Source organism: Canis lupus, chromosome 14 (genome assembly GCF_048164855.1).
Source record: "Canis lupus baileyi chromosome 14, mCanLup2.hap1, whole genome shotgun sequence".
Lineage (NCBI taxonomy): Eukaryota > Metazoa > Chordata > Mammalia > Carnivora > Canidae > Canis > Canis lupus.
Window position 1 is genome coordinate 21722347 of NC_132851.1, and position 19050 is coordinate 21741396.

Sequence of the window (19050 nt, forward strand, 5' to 3'; positions counted from 1 at the left end):
GGTTCTAGACAGTTAGATTTTAGTTTAAATTAAAGGAGATTTAATCTTTATATTTTAGCGTTATAGAAGTCAAGAATTTGTAAGCTGACTGATTTGGAAAAGGAATAGTTTAAAAAACATTAAGGATATATATCCTCATCTGAGTAGAAAGCCAAATTTGAAGAAATAAAAAGAGAGAGAAGGTCAACAAAAGGAATTATGGACCATGACTAATGTCAGTAAAATATAGTCAATTGAGTTAATAGTTTGAATCAAACCAGATGATGGACTGATTGACAAATTAAATATTTTGGCATCATAAAAACATAGAGTTTAACTTGGGATATAAGAGATAGTTCAAGATGGTTACGTTTATAAAATAACTAGAGCAGCAGGTTAATTTTTTTTTTATCCTTTGCGATGGGGTGGGAGGAGTGTAAAGAGGCATTCATTCATTTGCAATTCAATACAATTCAGCAAGTCTTTATCAAACACTTATTATGTTCTACACCTTTTCCTAGTTACTGGGATTAGTATTTTTAAATAAATAATTTATGCTGGAAGTTTTAGTTTTAAACAAATTGATTTCGTTAGAAGAAATTGATTTCGTTAGAATATGGCAGAGGAATTCTGTTACCTGGGACAAAGATGTCAGTTACAGAATCGCACTATAACACACTTTACTCTATCTGGACTCATAGGGCTGTCCTCACATGGTCCAGATTCACTGAGCAATTAGAACCTTTTACATCAACTTTTCCTCCCTGTTGAAAGAAAAGCTTGTCTGAGTGTATTCTTGCTTAGGTATTTAAAATGAAACCAATAGGGGCATCTGGGTGGTTCAGTGGTTGAGCACCTGCTTTGGGCTCAGGCCATGATCATCCTGGGATAAGTCCCTCATCGGGCTCCCTGCAGGGAGCCTGCTTCTCCCTCTGCCTATGTCTCTGCCTCTCTCTTTCTCTGTGTCTTTCATGAATAAATTAATAAAATCTTAAAAAAAAATAAAATGATACCAATAGTTCAATCCATAATCAAACACTGATGGAATCACACTTAGGGAAGAAGCTGAACTTTGCTCCTTTCCCGTTTCCATACATTCTAGGTCATTTGGTGATCTAGAGTCTAAACATGCACATAAAAATAATAAATAAATTAATTAATTAAATAAATAAATAAAACATGCACATCAAAATTGAGTCTTTTCTCCCCTAAAGGTATCACAGTGATCTGATCTTTCCTGAAAACATTTTTAACTCATCACTTTCTATAGATTCCCCTATCATGTTGGAACAAAACTTGTTGCTGCTATTATGGCCTAGGAAGAGAAATTCAAACTTTGAGGAAATGCATATTTTGTTTTCTATCATCTGTTCTACTCTATACAGAACTATTTCTTTTCTATCTGTATACTCCTTGGAATACTTATAAAAGACAAACATATTACTGCTGCTCTGAATTTACAGAATTATTCAATCATGACTCTATAAGAGCATACCATGTAGTGTGTATGTAGAGATCTGTGAAGAAATTAAACAATACAAGCAAATAAAAATAAACACTCCAAGAAAGGTACACAGTGCTTTGAGGGTGATAAATTCTCCCACAGAGATCAGAAAAACTCTCTACACAGGTAGTATTTGGTTTCTTTTGAAAGATGATAGAGTTTCTTTTTTATTCTTCCCAATTTTCTACACATGCAAGCATGGGAAGGTATGTTTGGTGGTGTGTTGAAACAAAGATGTTCAGGTGTAAGATGACACAAGGGATGCTTTTCAGAAGTCTATAGCTGAGGTGCAGGAATCATGAGAAGAAATTTAGACTATCCACTTCTGTAATGAAGTTCCTCTCTTTGAAGCTCGACCTATGAAAGTCGTAGAGGATGTCATGTTCCAGGAGAACTTGGCTTATGTTGGGAATATGAATTGTTCTCCCCTCATGTACAAATTATAAAAAAGTACAGCATTTCTCTGTTTACATAGGTATTTGTTTGGAGACCTGCTTGCAAGCAACAGAACTATCTCTTCCTAGTTTAATTTTTTAAAAAATATTCATTATCCCAGGCTCCTGGGATCAAGTTCTGCATCAGGCTCCCCATAGGGAGCCTGTTTCTCCCTCTGCCTATGCCTCTGCCTCTCTCTCTCTGTCTCTCATGAATAAATAAATAAAATCTTTTATTTATTTATTTATTTATTTATTTATTTATTTATTTATTTGAGAGAAAGAGAGCTTGAGCATGTGGGGGAGAGGCAGAGGGAGAGGAAGAGAGAGAATCCTCAGCAGACTCCCCACCGAGTGTGAAGCCCATTGTGGGGCTCGATCCCAGGACCCTGAGATCATGACCTGAGCTGAAATCAGATACTTAACCAATTGAGCCACCCAGCCATCCCTTACTAGCTTAATTTTTAAAATAATTTATTAATGGCCATTTAGAAGACAAAGAGATATGGACTCCAAAGCTGTGAAACCAGGTACAATATACAGCAACAAGGCAGGATCTTTTCAGTCACTGTTGTCTAGTTGCTTACACTCAGGGCTGCATGCAGGACATCCCACCAAATGCCATTTCTTTTTTTTTTTTTTTTAAGATTTTACTTATTTATTCATGACATTTCATTTATTCATGACACACACACACACACACACACACACACAGAGCGGCAGAGAGAGAAGTAGGCTCCATGCAGGGAGCCTGACATGGGACTCGATCCTGGGACTCCAGGATCACGCCCTGGGCTGAAGGCAGGCGCTAAACCGCTGAGCTTCCGGGGCTGCCCCCAAATGCCATTTCTAAACAAGTAAATGGAGATGCCTGGGTAGCTCAACCATTGAGCATCTGTCTTTGCCTCAGGTCGTGATCCTGGAGTCCTGGGATCGAGTCCTGAATCAGGCTCCCTGCAGGTAGCCTGCTTCTCCTCTGCCTGTATCTCTGCTTCTCTCTGTGCCTCTCTTGAATAAATAAATAAATCTAAAAACAATAAATAAACAATTAAATATTTCTGTCCCAAATTTGCTAAAGATCAATTTCCCTGAATGAAGCTTCCATAGATTATTGCTTCATTCCAAATTCAAGTTTCATATAGTTGTATCAGATTGGAAGGATTAAGTCATATGTTTACATTTGCATTGAAAGGGTGTTTCCTGAATTCTACTCCAGAAGAACAGGATTCATAATGTGGGAAATGACAAAGTATAACAAGGCTGTTCAAAACACATAATACTATTATATATTATTATATTATTATGCATTAGCAATCCACAAATGAAATATTATTGCATATTAGTAATTCATAAGTAAGATAAATCTATATACACCCGAATAGATCATTATTAGGCAATGTTCTTTTTCACTCTTGGAAACATCTATGTATATCTTATTAAATGCAATACTCCTACATATTATTAATCAATTTTTGTTAAGTTAGGCTGTGATAAAAATAACTCCCAAATCTCAGTGTCTTAAAACAATCAAGTTTTCTTTCTTACTCATGTAACATCATCTTTGTGAGGTTATCTGTAATATTATTACTGTTCACTTTGCGATGGCCATAATTGTATTCTACATTCTATATGTTTTCTTCATTGTTTGATCCAGGCTAAGGAGCTGTTGGTATCTTGGACATGCTGTTTCCATTCAAGAGGGGGAAAAGAGAGAAAGAGAGACAGAGAGAGAGAGACTAAATCAAATAATAGTAATAACAACAGAACCACATAATCACTCTAAAAGCATCTGCTTGAATATGGCCTACATCACTAACAATCCCATTGGTCAAAGCAAATGCAGTGAAATTGTTAAGCCTCATACCATTTGGGTAGGAAAGTGAAATATTCTTTTAGAGGGGACAGTGAATAAAGAGCAATAATAAGAAACTATTTCTATTCTCTTTCATCATTTCAAATAGCTGTTTCCCAGCCTTACTTATACTGATCTTGTCTATAAGGAATACCCACCAAATTTGCATCCAATACTAGCAGTGACCCAATCTAAAATATTGTGCTAATTTCTACCACATGACCAAAAAAATATCTGGTCACACATTTGTGGGCTACATATAAAGGCAGACAGGGCTCTTCCATTTGGGAAGGGAACATATGGTGATATACAGGAGTCATTCTTTCATAGCAATTCTGAAATCATACCGAGTAGACAATCATTTGTTTTTTAGATTCCACATATAAGTGAAACCATATGGTATTTGTTTTTCTGTCTGACTTATTTCACTTAGCATAATACCCTCTAGGTGGACAATCAGAGGGCCTCCTGTGAAAGAATATTAAAATAAAACCCTGTCTTTTTAGATCCAGCTCCTGCTCCTTGGAATTAGCTCCTTAGTCCATTGTTCTTGTTGACTCTGGCTACATTTATTGGAAGGTTCCTCCTTTTCTATGGTCTTTCTTTTCCAGATGCTATTGCACAATCCAAGTGAGGCATTGGAGAAAATGCCTTATTTGGGGTCTTAACAGATTTCTCATTCTACTTTTGTTTACAGAAGGTGGAAGTGGCAAAACACAGTTTAAGCCTCAAATGGTCAGTCTCTTTTAATTTAGGTTGTTGGCTCCTTTAGAATTACAACTGTTTTAATTTATTTTACTCCAGGAAGCCACTCGTACAATTTTTTTGAAACCTATCTTTATAGTTTCCTAGATTTGCTTAAAGGTAAATCAAGCTTATTATGTTTCCATGAGGGAACCACGGCTTTTATATCTTTTTTCTGAGCCATTTTATCACTTGAAATATCTTAATAAACACTACCTTAATGAATTGAGAGGTTGCAAATATAGACATGTTTTCCCAACCCTTGGATTGGACATCGCCATGATGTTGAGTCTTCATTGGACTCTGTTTTTCAAAGTATTTCTCAAATTGATCTTAGGCTAGTAGGAGAGGGAAAACAGTTTCATATGGCAACTGCCTGCCAACAGTTCCAGTTGTTTCTGATTTCATATTTTTTCAATAACTTATCAAATGCAACTAAAAGCAATTAAGTAAATCTAGTAGCATTCTGTTTTTCAATGTCTTTCCCTAAAGCTACAGGATATTTTATTTATTATCTTCCAAGTTATTGCAGATCAGTTTATCACTGCATAATATTTTTTTCCTCATTTTTCTAGCCTTCAATAAGTTTTGTTTTGTTTTTTGTTTTCTGTTTGTGTTTTTATTTATTTATTTATTTAAATTTTTACCCGTTAGATCAATGCCCTCTATTTTGCTTGCCTATCACGGCAGTACCTTACTCCAGACTATTTCTGTATTGGCCAGCTTTTTCTAGGTTATGCTGTTGTAACAAATAATCCCCCATCATCAGTGGCTTGACACAATAAAAATTTATTTCTCACATATATCAAAAGTTGCCTGTATCTCTGATGCTATCACTTATGGATTGACTGCATTTATGCTTCACAAGTATTTCCTTTAGATTTACAGAATTGAAGGAGAAATTCCAGACTAATCTTGAAGAGGTGGAAAAAGAACAAAAATGAAATAACCTGATGGCTCTTAAAGTTTTTGCTTAATTGTAGCTTATATTCCTTTTACATTTCTTTTGCTGAAGTAACTAAAATAACCAAGTCTGGTGGCCATGGGACAGAATTATATATTCTTTTTATAGAGAAGACAGTGTATACATGAAAACTAATAAAATCTACTACATTTATCAACTTTCCAATACTAACTTTTTATTTCTCTATTAGGACATGTTAATTTTTTCTTGCTAAAAAAAAAACCAATTGAGATAAGAGTAATTTATTCATTTAAGAAAATATATATCAAGATCTCTGAAAAAAAAATAGTGCCTGTACTCAATACCAATGTATAAGATGACAAAAAATGTTAATCTGATTTTCAGAAGGCTTGATAAACAATGTCAAATTTGTTGAGAAATGTATCATTTGAAAAATATCTCTAAGTGGAACTATGTAAAAATACTACTACTACTACTAATGTAATTATAATAACTAACATCTCTTGAGTGTTTACTATTCCAGATACTCTCTTTGTTTTATTTTTTAGAGACAGCACGAGAGAGTGTGAGGATGAAGGGGGGAGGGGCAGAGAGAGAGAGAGGGAGAGAGAGAATCTCAAGCGAACTCCACACGCAGTGCAGACTGTTTCACTGCAGACTTCCGCAGTGCAGAGGTAGGGCTTGATCTCATGACCCTGACATCATGACCTGAGCTGAAACCAAGAGTTGGCTCCCTAACCAACTGAACCACCCGGGCACCTCATCCAGATACTGTCTTTAATTTCATCTAAACCTTATTTTATTTTATTTATTTTTTAAACTTTATTTTAAATGAGAAAGCTGAAGTTTGACTTAGGTCATAGAGAAAAGAAGTGAAGAACAAAGATATGAAGTCAGTTCTATCTGATTTAAGAGACCAGTTCCCAATCATTAAGTTTGGATATACAAGTTTTATATGTGTCTTCTTATTTTATGATACATTTCAAATCTAATTTCAAATCTAAATTTAAACATGATATTAAATGGGGGATTCTTGGGTGGCTCAGCAGTCTGGCGCCTGCCTTCGGCCCAGGGCGTGGTTCTAGAGTCCTGGGATCGAGTCCTGCATTGGGCTCCCTGCGTGGACCCTGCTTCTCCCTCTCCCTGTGTGTGTGTGTCTTTCTCTCTGTGTCTCTCATGAATAAATAAATAAAATCTTAAAAAAAAAAGATATTAAATGGAGTGATCAATGATGGACTCTGCTTGGTTAGAGTCTAATTCATCTGGTGGGAAACTTTTGATCCCATGCTAATGGCTGAAATTCCTGTGCTCTGGATAAGCAAGAAGCTAAAAGTAAAGAGGCAAACATTAAAATAAATCTTCAGATTTCACTCAAAAATTATAATTCATACAAAAACAGAATGTGCAAATTTTGCATACTTGTGGGAGGCACTACAGGATAAAAATATGATGGTCTTAGAAGCATATCTACACTCTCATGGCCACACTTAATGCTGCGTTAGAGAAGTACACATGGAACTCAGCAGTAGCTTGGAGTCTGGGCCTCCTGCTTTGTTCAAATTGAACCTTAGTGAGCCAATGTTGACAAGATGAGTGAATTATCTTGCATACAGATGCTATTGCACCATCAATTGCACAATCATTTACTTGGGCTCATTGTGATTTAATAGGAAATGGAATCCTGGGGGCTCTATTTAATACCTGTTCTCAGTCAGGTAAAAATGCCTCCAGGAAAAGATTAGCTTCCTCTAACGTATCTGATTCAGAGACCCAAAATAGGAGAACTAAAGAAGCAGGAAACAACATTAAAAACCCCTGTGAACAAGTTTTGCTGGTACTTGTTATTACTTTTTAGTTGGCTGTTTTGCTAGAGTCACTTGAAATTCCCTTATAAGCCTAGGTATGGTTTGTCATTTGCCTGTTGATCCAAGCAAACACCTGGACCTTTTTAAACCTGAGAGGGAATGAATTGGTGGGGATTCCTTCCCCCACCTAAGCTTTACTGAGATATAATTGACAAATTATAATATATTTAAAGTGTACAAGATGATAATTTGCTATATATGTACATTGTGAAATAATTTCCACAATTAATCAAAACATCCATTACTTCACAGTTAACTTTTTAAATTTATTTGTTTGGTGGGAACACTTCAGACCTACGCTCAGCAAATTTCAGGTATACAATACACTATTGGTGTGTAGACACAATGTGTTATACATTAGAGTCTCAGAACTTAAACTCACCTTATAACTAAAGATTTGTCCTCTTTGACCATCCTTTCCCCCATCTCTGCCATCCTTCAGCCTCTGGCAATCACCATTCTACCTTCAGTTTCTGTGTTTTACCTTTCTTTCTTTTCTTTCTTTCTTTCTTTCTTTCTTTCTTTCTTTCTCTCTCTCTCTCTCTCTCTCTCTCTCTCTCTCTTTTTCTCTTTTTCTTTTTCCCATAGAAGTGATACCATATAGTATTTACTTTTATCTGGCTTATTTAAGTTAGCATAATGTCCTTCATCTTTACCCATCGTTACAAATAGATTTTCCTTTTTTTCCCCTTTTTTTCCTTTTTTTCCTTTTTTTGGTGTGATATTCTATTATGTGAGTGTATGTTTATGTAGATAGATAGGTAGGGTTTTTTTTCTCTAGCAATCGATATAAATATGTTTACATTTTAAAAATCCATCCCTCAATGGACACTTAGATTGTTTCCATTTCTTGGCTATTATGAATAATGTTGCAGTGCAGTGAATGTGGAAATGCAGGTGTTTCTTTAAGATAGTGCTTTCCTCTGCTTCGGATAAATGTCCAGAAGTGGGATTGCTGGATCATATGGTAGTTCTATTCTTTTTTTTTTTATTGTAAGGTTTTATTTATTTATTCATGAGAGGGAGAGAGAGAGAGAGAGAGAGAATGAGGCAGAGACACAGGCAGAGGGAGAAGCAGACTCCATGCAGGAGCCCAACATGGGACTCGATCCCAGGACTCCAGGATCAGGCCCTGGGCCGAAGGCAGATGCTATACTGCTGAGCCACCAAGGTATCCCTGGTAGTTCTATTCTTATTTGTTTTTGAGAAATATCCATACTGTTTTCACAGGTCAGATTCCTTTTGATTAGTTCCAATAGGATTGGACAGAGCCAACTAAATTATACTAAGAAAAAAATCTGTAGTCAATCTCAGCTCTCTCTCTCTCTCTCTCTCTGTGTGTGTGTGTGTGTGTGTGTGTGTGTGTGTGTGTGTATGACAGAGAGAATCTCATGACATTTTGAAGACCGTCAGATTGATAGCTGGTCTCTGGGGCTACTTAGATTATTTGGTTGGACAGCAGTAGCCTTAATTTAATCCCCCTGTCAACCATTTAACCTGAATCTGACATAACTATAGACTCTACAGTATTTTAGGGATCTCCAAAGCAAAATATTGAGACACGTTTCTTCTTTGCATTAAATCTTGGCTTCTGCCTACATGTGCTAAAAATAAGAATAGGCAATCAAGTTCAATCCACAGTACGGTACATTTACAGCCTCTAGATATTTGACAGAGCAGGTAGGAAGGAGGTAAAACATGGATTCAGTGTTTGGAAGACAGATGTTGTGTTGTCTCTTTCCAGCCTGGTGAGTATGGACTCTGCCAATTGCACTAGACTGCAAGGTTTTGTTGAATCAATTCTGAGTTTTGGTCTGGGAAAAGCACTTTCCTTTTTGATTCTTCTGGCTGTTAAAAGATGCCCTGGAGTTTTGTAGAGAGCCCATTAATTTTTCTTATTTTAATATCTCATTTATACAGTTCATAATTTATATAGTTTAAAAAGTCAGATTGATCCTGAGAAAAAGTATCCATTGATATGAAAATCAATATCCCTATTCTGCTCTCTTCCCCTGTTGTCCTCTTCAGAGGCAAGACCTTTCAAATATTTTCACTGATTTTTTTTTGTATTTACTTCCGTATCTCTAAATAATTTGCTTATATATTACTTCTTGATGTTTTCATTTCAGAAATTGTCACTTGGTTTTTGTTTTACCATAGAAGATGAGAATTTAGCTTGATTTCCTTCCCCTGCATTCTTTATTCATTTACTTCCTCTACCTTCCGATTTACCTGCCTCTTAATATAATTATATTATATTTTAGTCCAATTAATAGTTAATATTTTCCTTTTATGACATGAACAGAATAGTCATGCTGACCTTGGGTTTGATATCCTCTGTGTGTTTATATATATATATATATATAATATATACATTATATATATATAATTATATATATATTAAATATATTATATATATTATATATATAATTTTATTTTATATAAATTTTATAAAAATTTTATTTATATTTTATTTTATTATATATTATATATAGTTATATATATATATATATATAATTTTAAGAACTATCTGAGATGAAGGCAGGCATAATTTTCTGCATTGTATTATGGTAACCTTTTTTTTCCCCTCTGGAAAACGTTTTGTTCTTCCTGAGGTATTTTGTTTGCTTCGCTTTTTATGTATTTAGCACAACGCAACCTCAGATTAAATACTAGGTGTCCTACCAGCTTCTATTCTTGATGGAATTTTTGCCAGAGTATTCATTCTTTCTGCTCCTCTTTAGACTGGCGGTCCCTCAGCCTAATTTTTACACTATCCCTGGAAGGACTCCCTTTTTCTCCTTCCTGTGTTAGGATCAACCTTGGTCTGTGGTGATGACTCATCTTGGGTGATTCTTTATCCGTAAGTTGGCCACTCCAGGACATGTATTGAACCATTTTCAGGCTCATAACATTGCCTCTAAGATTAGAAAAGCCCACTTGTTTATTGGGTGGATCTCTAGGTCTCTCGAAGGCTTGTTTGATGGGAGTCCACTGATTCCTCCTCTTTTGAGAGTGATACCTTTGCTGACAAATGTACCTAAGGTTTCTCATGTAAGGACTCCTTATCCTTTCTTGAGACTAAATTTCTGAAATCTGGCCAGTCTCCAGCTGTGGGCAGTTTGGGACAAGATCTGGATATCTGTTCCTCTAATTGACTTTCTATCAACTCTCCTTATTATGCTAACCCTTTTATTTCCACTTTCAAAACTATTCGTAGTTCCTATACATTAGGGAATTCAGGGAAAATTAAATTGGACATGGCTTTACTCAGTTCTATATTAAGATTTAATTTTCTTGGATTTGCTAAGTCATTTGATACCAAACCATCTACTTTGCATTTTCTAATATTTTGTTATTTTTCCTCTCCGATTTCTCTCAATCTTTGTGGATTTATGCATTAAAAAATCTTTTATTGTCATTTTAATGAGGTTTTGGAAAAGATCAAAAGTAGATAAGTATATTCAACTTTCCATCTTTTCCAAGGAGCCCACCATGTATACATATTTTAAAAATATTCTTTTTAAAACAGTACAATGAAAACAAAGCATTTAAATCCTGTCTCTCTTTCTTTAAACAACAAATATTAAACTTGAACTGTTACATAACTACAAAAAAGTCTTTTCACAAGATATTTGCTGTGCTTGAAATATTTATTGTGCCAATACAAGATGTTAATCAGTTCAAACTATGTGTTCTTAATTATCAAGATTATTAGATGACCTCCCAAAATAATCACTTGGGGAAACATTACAAAATCTCTCTCCCCCAGGGGCATGCTGGCCAGTTTAAAAGGGATTTTTCTGTATTTATTGGAGAAAAGGGACATCATGTGTCATGTATTATATGGTACTGATGATGTGGAATGGATTGTCCTATGAAAAGTGAGTGCCATGTCACTTAAAGTGCTGAAAGAGAAGCTGGGTAACCATGTGTCAGGGATTCCAGTGTGTTTACTTGAGGTTAGAATAAATGAAGTCTAAAACTCCTTTCCACTCTCTGTGTACCAATGAGTCTATGAATTTTGGTGAGAATTCCCCTCAAATTTGCACCCTTGAACATTAGCTCTGTTGTGGTATGATGTTGATCTTATGCTATGCTTGGAGGAGCCAACTGGTCTTAGATCCTAGGTTCCATGTGGGCTGGTTCTGTGTCCATTTTATGCACCACTCTGTCCCTTGGGGCTGACGTTGTGATTGCTCATATCGGATGCTGAAGACACACTTAAAGAAAAAAGAGAGAGGGATGCCTGGGTGGCTCAGTGGTTGAGCATCTCCCTTTCCGGGTCCTGGAATTGAGTCCCTCATCGGGTTCCCTGCATGGAGCCTGCTTCTCCCTCTGCCTATGTCTCTGCTTCTCTCTCTGTGTCTCTCATGAATAAATAAATAAAATCTTTGGAAAAAAAAAAGAGAGAGAAAGGGAGAGACAGAGATAGAGAAGAAAAGATAAAAGAGTTCAGAATGTTGAGGGATTCTAGAAAAATAGCAGCAGCACCAGTGCTGTTGTGTATTATTAGAACTTTCATTCAGGGTAGGATAACTCTAAGAGAGAGAGTCATGGGATCCGGGGTCAACCTTAAAGAGAACAGTCAGGGCTTACTTTCTGGGTCCTTCTCTCATCTAAAATGTTTTAATCCACATCGAGATGGAGGAGCAGTTAAGTAAATGTCACCATTGTGTTAGGTTTTATTATTTATTTAAAATTTTTAAAAGATTGTATTTAGTCATTTATTTGAGAGAGAGAGAGAGTGAGCAGCAGAGGAGCAGAGGGGAGGAAGGGGAAGGAATATCAGATTCCATTCTGAATGTAGAGCCTCACACAGGGCTCCATCCCACGACCCTGAGATCATGACCTGAGCCAAAACCAAGATTCAGATGCTTAACTGACTGAGCCACCCAGGCGCCCCCGTTGTGTTTAGTTTTGAGAGCCTCTTCATCTAGCTCTCAATTTCATAGATGAGGTGATTGAATCTCAGAGACTTTAAGTGACTTGGTTAGATAAACCAAGGCTCAGAAGTTGAGTACAGTAGGTACTCATTTTTTCCCCATACCATGACATTTTTCATGATGTTGTCTCCATTGTCTTTTATTTCATTATTTTTTTCTGTTGTCTTTTGTTGGATAACAGAATTCAAGAACACTCAGGGGAGTCTGAGGCTGTGTGGGACACTGCCTTGTTGGTGATGGTAGTGTTGATGGGGATAAAGCTAAAGAGAGTTGATGTTGTGTTCTGTTGTGACATGATTTTTTTTAAAGCACCAGCTGGCAGTTAGCCAACACAGCCTCTTCCTTGGCCTAGAACACTGGAATGCCTTTATAAACCATAGCCTCTTTTCTTTGGAGAAGTTAGAGTTGGAATCTCTCAGGTCAAGAAGCTGGTAACATCTTTTTCACTCTCAGATATTAACATAGAAGTAGAAGAAAAGGCAAGAAAGATTGGGAAAAGGGTTATTTGGGATTTTAGGGATGACTTCCATAATGATGCCTGTACAGGAAACTTTCTAGTTAATATAATATACCTGTGAAAGCTGTTGTGCCATAATATTCCCAGACATTTTACATAATGTGTTAACCAATAAAAACCCTACATTTTTGAGAATTTAAAGTTTCTTAAATAGCCTAAATTTGACAAGATTCTGAGTGTAATTTGTTTAGAATTGGCTCTTTAAAATTTTAAGCAATTATATTTGGTTTTCCCCTAATTTTCCCAAAGACTTGCAAACCTTGTTTGTATGTAAGTTACGGCAAAATAAGACTTTGGCTTGGATAAACTAAACCAAGAAATCTCCAAAATGCATTGTTTCACTGTCTGTACTCATCATGTTGTCTTCATGTTAAACTTGCCTTTATTTATCACACATTAATGGAGGGAATTTCATTGCTGTGAAATTGCCCATGACTCATAGTTAATATTAAATAAAATATTGCTATTGATTTTTTTGTAGCATATGCAGCATGGCCAATTTGAGCAAGATTCTTTTAAGGCTGTTTTTTTCTTCTTTGCTTCAACTGTCTTGACCAAGAACATCATCACTCTCCTGTTTCTCAAACTCAGAAATGGAACTCTTCTCTCATCTACAACTGGTTGCTTTTTTCAATCCTGATACTTTTTTTGTTCTTAAATAAAGGTGCCATACTAGTTCTCTCCTTTTTAATTTTTTTAAAGATTTTATTTATTTATTCATGAGAGACACAGAGAGAGCCAGAGACATAGGCAGAGGGAGAAGCAAGTTCCCTGCCAGGGAGCCCTATGTAGGACTCGATTCCTGGACCTCAGGATCATGCCCTGAGCTAAAGGCAGATGCTCAACCACTGAGCCACCCAGGTGCCCCAAGTTCTCTCCTTTTTAATTCTGTGGTTTCTGCTCTTGTCCATGTCTTCACTACTTAAACCTAGGGTATTGAGTGGGGTCCTAACCACAGCCTGTGTTCAGGCTTTCCCACTGTATCCTACTCCCTCTCTGACCTCTATCAGTGGGATCACACATGAGGAAGTGCTGTAGATTATGGTGGCTTAGAGCACCCCAGTGCTTAATCACAGCTCTGCCTCAGTTTAGCTGTACTCCCAGGGCAAATTATTTTAACTCTCTGTGCCTCTGTTTCATGATATCTAAAATGGAGGTTATAATAGTGACTGACTCTAATGTTTGAATTTATGCATGGAAAACATTAAAAACAGTGCCCAGAACATTGTAGTTGCTCATTATGTGTTAGCTATTATTATTGAATTTCAATATTTGTTCCAACATGGTTTGTTGTTGTTGTTGTTGTTGTTGTATTTTTAAGCTTGCATCTGTTGAGCATCAACTATGTGACAGTGACTCTGTCAAGGAGATTTATAATGTTTCATCATATATTGCTCGTAGAGGAGGGCTATTGTTATCCTCAAAATGCAGATTAGGAATTGAAGCTTCAGGATGTTAAATCACAAGGTCAAATCTCACAGCTAGCAAGGGGTACATCTGGGATTGGAATACAGACCTCTTTGATTCCAGAGCCTATGCTCTTGTCCAATAGTCTGTTCTACCCCTGCATCTGAACTCGGGCCAGTGACTTAACCTAGCCATTTGTAAGATTGGCACAATATTGTCTTCAACAGAGAATTGTGTGGAAATTAAATAATGTTGTAAAGTGTTTACTCAAGCCTACCAATTAATAGTCCTCCAATAACTCCTATTAATATTATTATACACTATTATTATTATCTTAATGTTTTCAGTAATAAAAGTAATTTATCTTTAAAGATTTTATTTATTTATTTGAGGGAGCGAGAAGTGCATGCAGAGGTGCAGAGGGGAAGGAAGAGGGAGAGAGAATCTTGAGCAGACTTGGCACTGAGCCCAGAGCCCTACAGGGAGGCTCAACTCCACGATCCTGTGATCAAGACCTGAGCCGAAATCAAGAGTAAAGCCTAACAGACTGAGCTATCCAGGTGCTCCAGAAGTAATTTATTTTTAATATCAAATATCATGTTACTTTTCTTTTTCATTTTTTTCCATAGTTGCATCAATTTCTTACTTCTAGATTAACTTTAAAATTATTCCACCAAATTACTTACCTACTCTCAAAATTCTTCATTGGTAGTTTGTTCAGAATTGTGCTAAGATCAAAAACTAATTTTGGAAGAGGTGACATCTTTTTTTTAAAAAAAGATTTTATTTATTTATTCATGAGAGACACAGAGAGAGAGGCAGAGACATAGGCAGAGGGAGAAGCAGGCTCCCTGTGAGGAGCCCAATGTGGGACTCGATCTCAGGACCACAGGATCACAAACTGAGCCGAAGGCAGATGCTCAACCACTGAGCCACCCAGGTGCCTGAAAGAGGTGACATCTTTATTGTAGTTTTCTTATCAAGGAACATGGAATGTCTTAACATAATAAGAAATAAGAAATGTTTCTAATTCTTTTGTTCTTTTGTGGCCTCATTAAAATTTTAGAGATATCTTTATTATAGGGGCTCTGCATATTTTCTTTATTTTCTTTCTCTCTTTATTTTTTTCCTTCTTCTTTCTTTCATTATTTTTTACAGAGAAGGAGAGAGACAGAGACAGAGAGAATCTTAAGCAGGCTCCACGTCCAGTGTGGAGCCCAACATGGGACTCAATCCCATGGCCTTGAGATCATGACCTGAGCTGAAATCAAGAGCTGGATGTTCAACCTCATGAGCCATGCAGGTGCCCCATCTGTGCATATTTCTTTAATATTTTTATAAATATTTTATGTTTGGTTCATATTATAAGTGCTAGCTTTGCTCCATTTTCCTTAGGTTCTGTCATTTTTATTAGTTTTTCTGTATGTTGCTTTGATAATCTATTTCTCCTGCTCTGAAACTATGCAGGTAAGCAGTCAAATATTCAAAGATTTCACTGTACTTGTACAGAATGTTTCATTTGCTGTTAAAAGTATGCATTATACTGATATTATTCATACATTTATGTGTACTTATTCACTGGGTCACTCAATAGATGATATGCTATCATCTCCATTTGGGTCATGAGGATGTACATGTTCAAGTATAATACTGAAAGGCAAATTTTTGCAAACTTGTGCTTTTGTGTATAATAAATCCAGGCTCCTGCATTTCTTTGATTGGAATATCTGGGAAGCCTTGGTGGGGGTGGTAGGTTTTGAAGTTGGTCAGGAAAAACTGATAGACTTTAATGAAGGACAAATATCTTGAGATAAGACAGAGAATGAGGAAAGGAGGTGGTGAAAGAAGTGGATGAGAGAGAGGAGGTGAGAGAGGGAAATGAAGTGAGATAGTAATGAAGCGTATGACTATGAATAGTTAAGGAGACACAATCTAGAAGTGTGAATATTTTTATGTGGTTAACCTCATGTTAGGGCAGTGATGGAAAATGGGGCTTTCGTGTCAACCCAGAGCAAGTGATAGAGAGGATATCTTGAATACTGTGTTGTGGAGGATACTGAGGCTAAGTCTGGGCTGTGTGGAGTAGTATGCTGTGATGTCAAACTTAGGCTCTAGCAGGATGAATGTTGGCTTCTTTGCCACATATTAGTTTCAATAATTTCTAGGAGTTGAATGACGACTCTAAGCAAGTTCCCTGGAAATAAAGCAAATTACAGGCATCCAGAGGAAGAAAAAGCTGGTTCATAAAGAGGAAAACTAAGTTAACCACATGACAGAGAAAAACTTTTATTCTACTATTTTGCCCAAACTGGCAAACAAATCTTTAATATTGGTAATATTTGTTAATAGTATGATCAGTATAGCCACTCAGACCCTGTTCTTCTCTTGTGGCAATATTCCCTATTGGTAAGAATGTCTGGACACCTCCTCCTCCATGTTGCTCAAGCCTGACTTGTAGCAGGGCGCTGCCTAACACTGGCATGTTGTGCATCGGATATGGGGTGAGAGACTTAGCACCATTTGAAATTCATTTGTTTTTCAGGGTTTGTGCTAGTCTTAGGTCTCTGAGAGATTTCTCTTTCAAAACAAAGAAACATAAACTTAGTGACATCGTTTCTTTGTTAAATTCTGAAAGTTAGACTCCCACTTTCTCTTTAGAGTTCAAATTTGGTGAGAGGGAAAGCCTGTATTTATGAGACTGTCTAGGAATTGATTCAATAAACTCAAAATCTAGTTGTTGGATAAGAGTCTCTGCAATAATAAGACTCTTTTTCAAATTCATATGCTCATAGGAAAATGTTTCCCCTCTACATAACTCCTCAAAGTGATTGCCACACAAATTCTTAACGTTATGTATATGAGATTATTGTTTTGTTCTTTTAAAATATAGTTTGTTCATAGTGAAATTAGTGTAGAGAAGATATTCTAGGACATGTTGAGATGGAAAATTACACGTTTGCTTTCGTCTTCTAAAAACTGTTTTTGAGGGATGCCTGGGTGGCTCAGCAGTTGGGCGTCTGCCTTCAGTTCAGGTCGTGATCCCAGGATTCGGGATCGAGTCCCGCATCTGGCTCCTGCGAGGAGCCTGCTTCTCCCTCTGCCTCTCTCTCTCTCTGTGTCTCTCATGAATAAATAAATAATATAGAAAATAATAAATAAAAGCTTTTTGAAGGAATATTTTGAGGGAGATAAGTACTTTTCAGTTTGTTTTTGCTATATTCTGTGATTATAAAATTCAAGACAAGAGCATTGGGTAGGTTCCCATTAAATGTTTTTTAAATCAATGGATAAAGAATGAATTGGATCTATCATTAGGATTAGCCATCCAAATATTGAAACTTTTTCTACTATTTCTGTCATAGCTGAGATTTTTTTTTCTTGATTCCCATAATGGAGAAGATGAGCTAGCAGTAACAGTGAGAAAACATGACTGAAAGAATGCCAGGGATCTGAGAAGTTCTTCAAGATATTATGCCTTTTGAGGTTGGTCCTCGATGTAAACTTAAGGGGACATGTTTAGCTCAAGCTTTAAGGCAAACTTAAAATTGTAGAAGAGATATCTTCACACAGTTAAGACTTAGAGACAGGGAGGGAAGTGATTGCAGTTCTGTCTTGGCAGTGATCCTGAGGCAAAGACTTAGCTTGCCTGGCAAAAGTGGTAGCATCAACATGTGGTTTAAAAACTAAATATTATATTTATAGTTTGTATCCTAAGGTATTTGAAAATTTGAGGTTTGAGAAGTTTTTTCGAGACCGAGAGTAAAGAGGGATGGTGGCACAGTCTTGATCTGTATAATCTGGGTGACAATATAATTTACCATGCAAAGCAGGATACTCTGAGAATGCAAGAAACTATAATTGATAATTATACCTTAAAAAAATAGACTTTCCCAGGAAAAGCAGGATATATAGTCACCCTATGTATCACATATTGTTCTCAGTGTCCTGGGAAGAGGGATATTAGATTTGCTTTTTCTTCTGTATCTCCATGGAGACTACTCCCTTTATGCACCAATGAGTTATATGTAGCTAAAACACTGGCATTTTTCAGTAATCATCTTAAAAAACATTTCTTTATGATAATGGTTCCCTAATCTGGGGGCGATCAGGATCTCTTTTCACTTGAAAATTTTTTGAGGACCTCAAAATTTTTTCTTATGGGGTTATATTTATTGATGTTTACCATATTAGAAATTTAGGCAAACTTAAAAATATTTATTCATACATTATAAAATAATAATTAGACATCCACTTTTATAAAGATGAAGTAGACATAGTTTTTCCTATTCCTCCCACTAAGTACAACAGAAAATTCTGATCATTATATATAAAACACAGACTTGAAGACTAAAAGTTCAAGAGAAGGCTGACCAGTGAGGTACCTTAGGAACCAAGAAACAACATGGTGGTGAGTTTCCTGGGCTTTCTTTTTCCTTCATATATCTAGATACTAGAGACCAGAGAAACTAGAAACCCAGAAATGCCAATGAACATAGGCAAAAAACAAACAATCAAAAAACAATCTCCTTATAGAAATCTGTTCTCTTTAGCCAAAGAATCAGGAAAGGGATGGCCTAGAAAGACAAAAAATTGACATTTCGTAGACAATAACCACTTTATTTCAGCCACCTGCATGGAAAAAACTGCCTCCAGCCTGTCCCTGCTAGTAGAGGTCAAGTGAAGAGTCTAGCCTTCTGCCTTTGCTGAGAGGTAAGGATGTATCCCAACCTACCCCTGGGCCATAAAAATATTTCAAAAAATTTAAAATAACTTAAGTCATATGGAATATATTCTATGACCACAATGGAATCACAATAAGAAACAATAACAGAAAGTAAAAGGTAAATCTAAGGATACTTGTAAGCTAAATAGCACAT

General features: G+C 36.3%; 1 long non-coding RNA gene across 8 annotated transcripts in view; it reads left to right on the forward strand.

Annotated features, from left to right (window-relative positions):
* The window catches only part of LOC140603775 (uncharacterized), a 167309-nt gene that overhangs the window by 83507 nt on the left and 64752 nt on the right, over nt 1-19050 (forward strand). For 5 of the 8 annotated variants that reach the window (XR_012006760.1, XR_012006763.1, XR_012006766.1 and 2 more), the window contains 3 exons: nt 15332-15476; nt 18512-18581; nt 18799-18883. This is a non-coding gene — a long non-coding RNA (uncharacterized lncRNA). Of the gene's footprint in view, nt 1-14565; nt 14734-15331; nt 15477-18511; nt 18582-18798; nt 18884-19050 lie in introns of all 8 variants that reach the window. The other 3 variants (XR_012006765.1, XR_012006767.1, XR_012006761.1) reach the window with 2 other exon arrangements.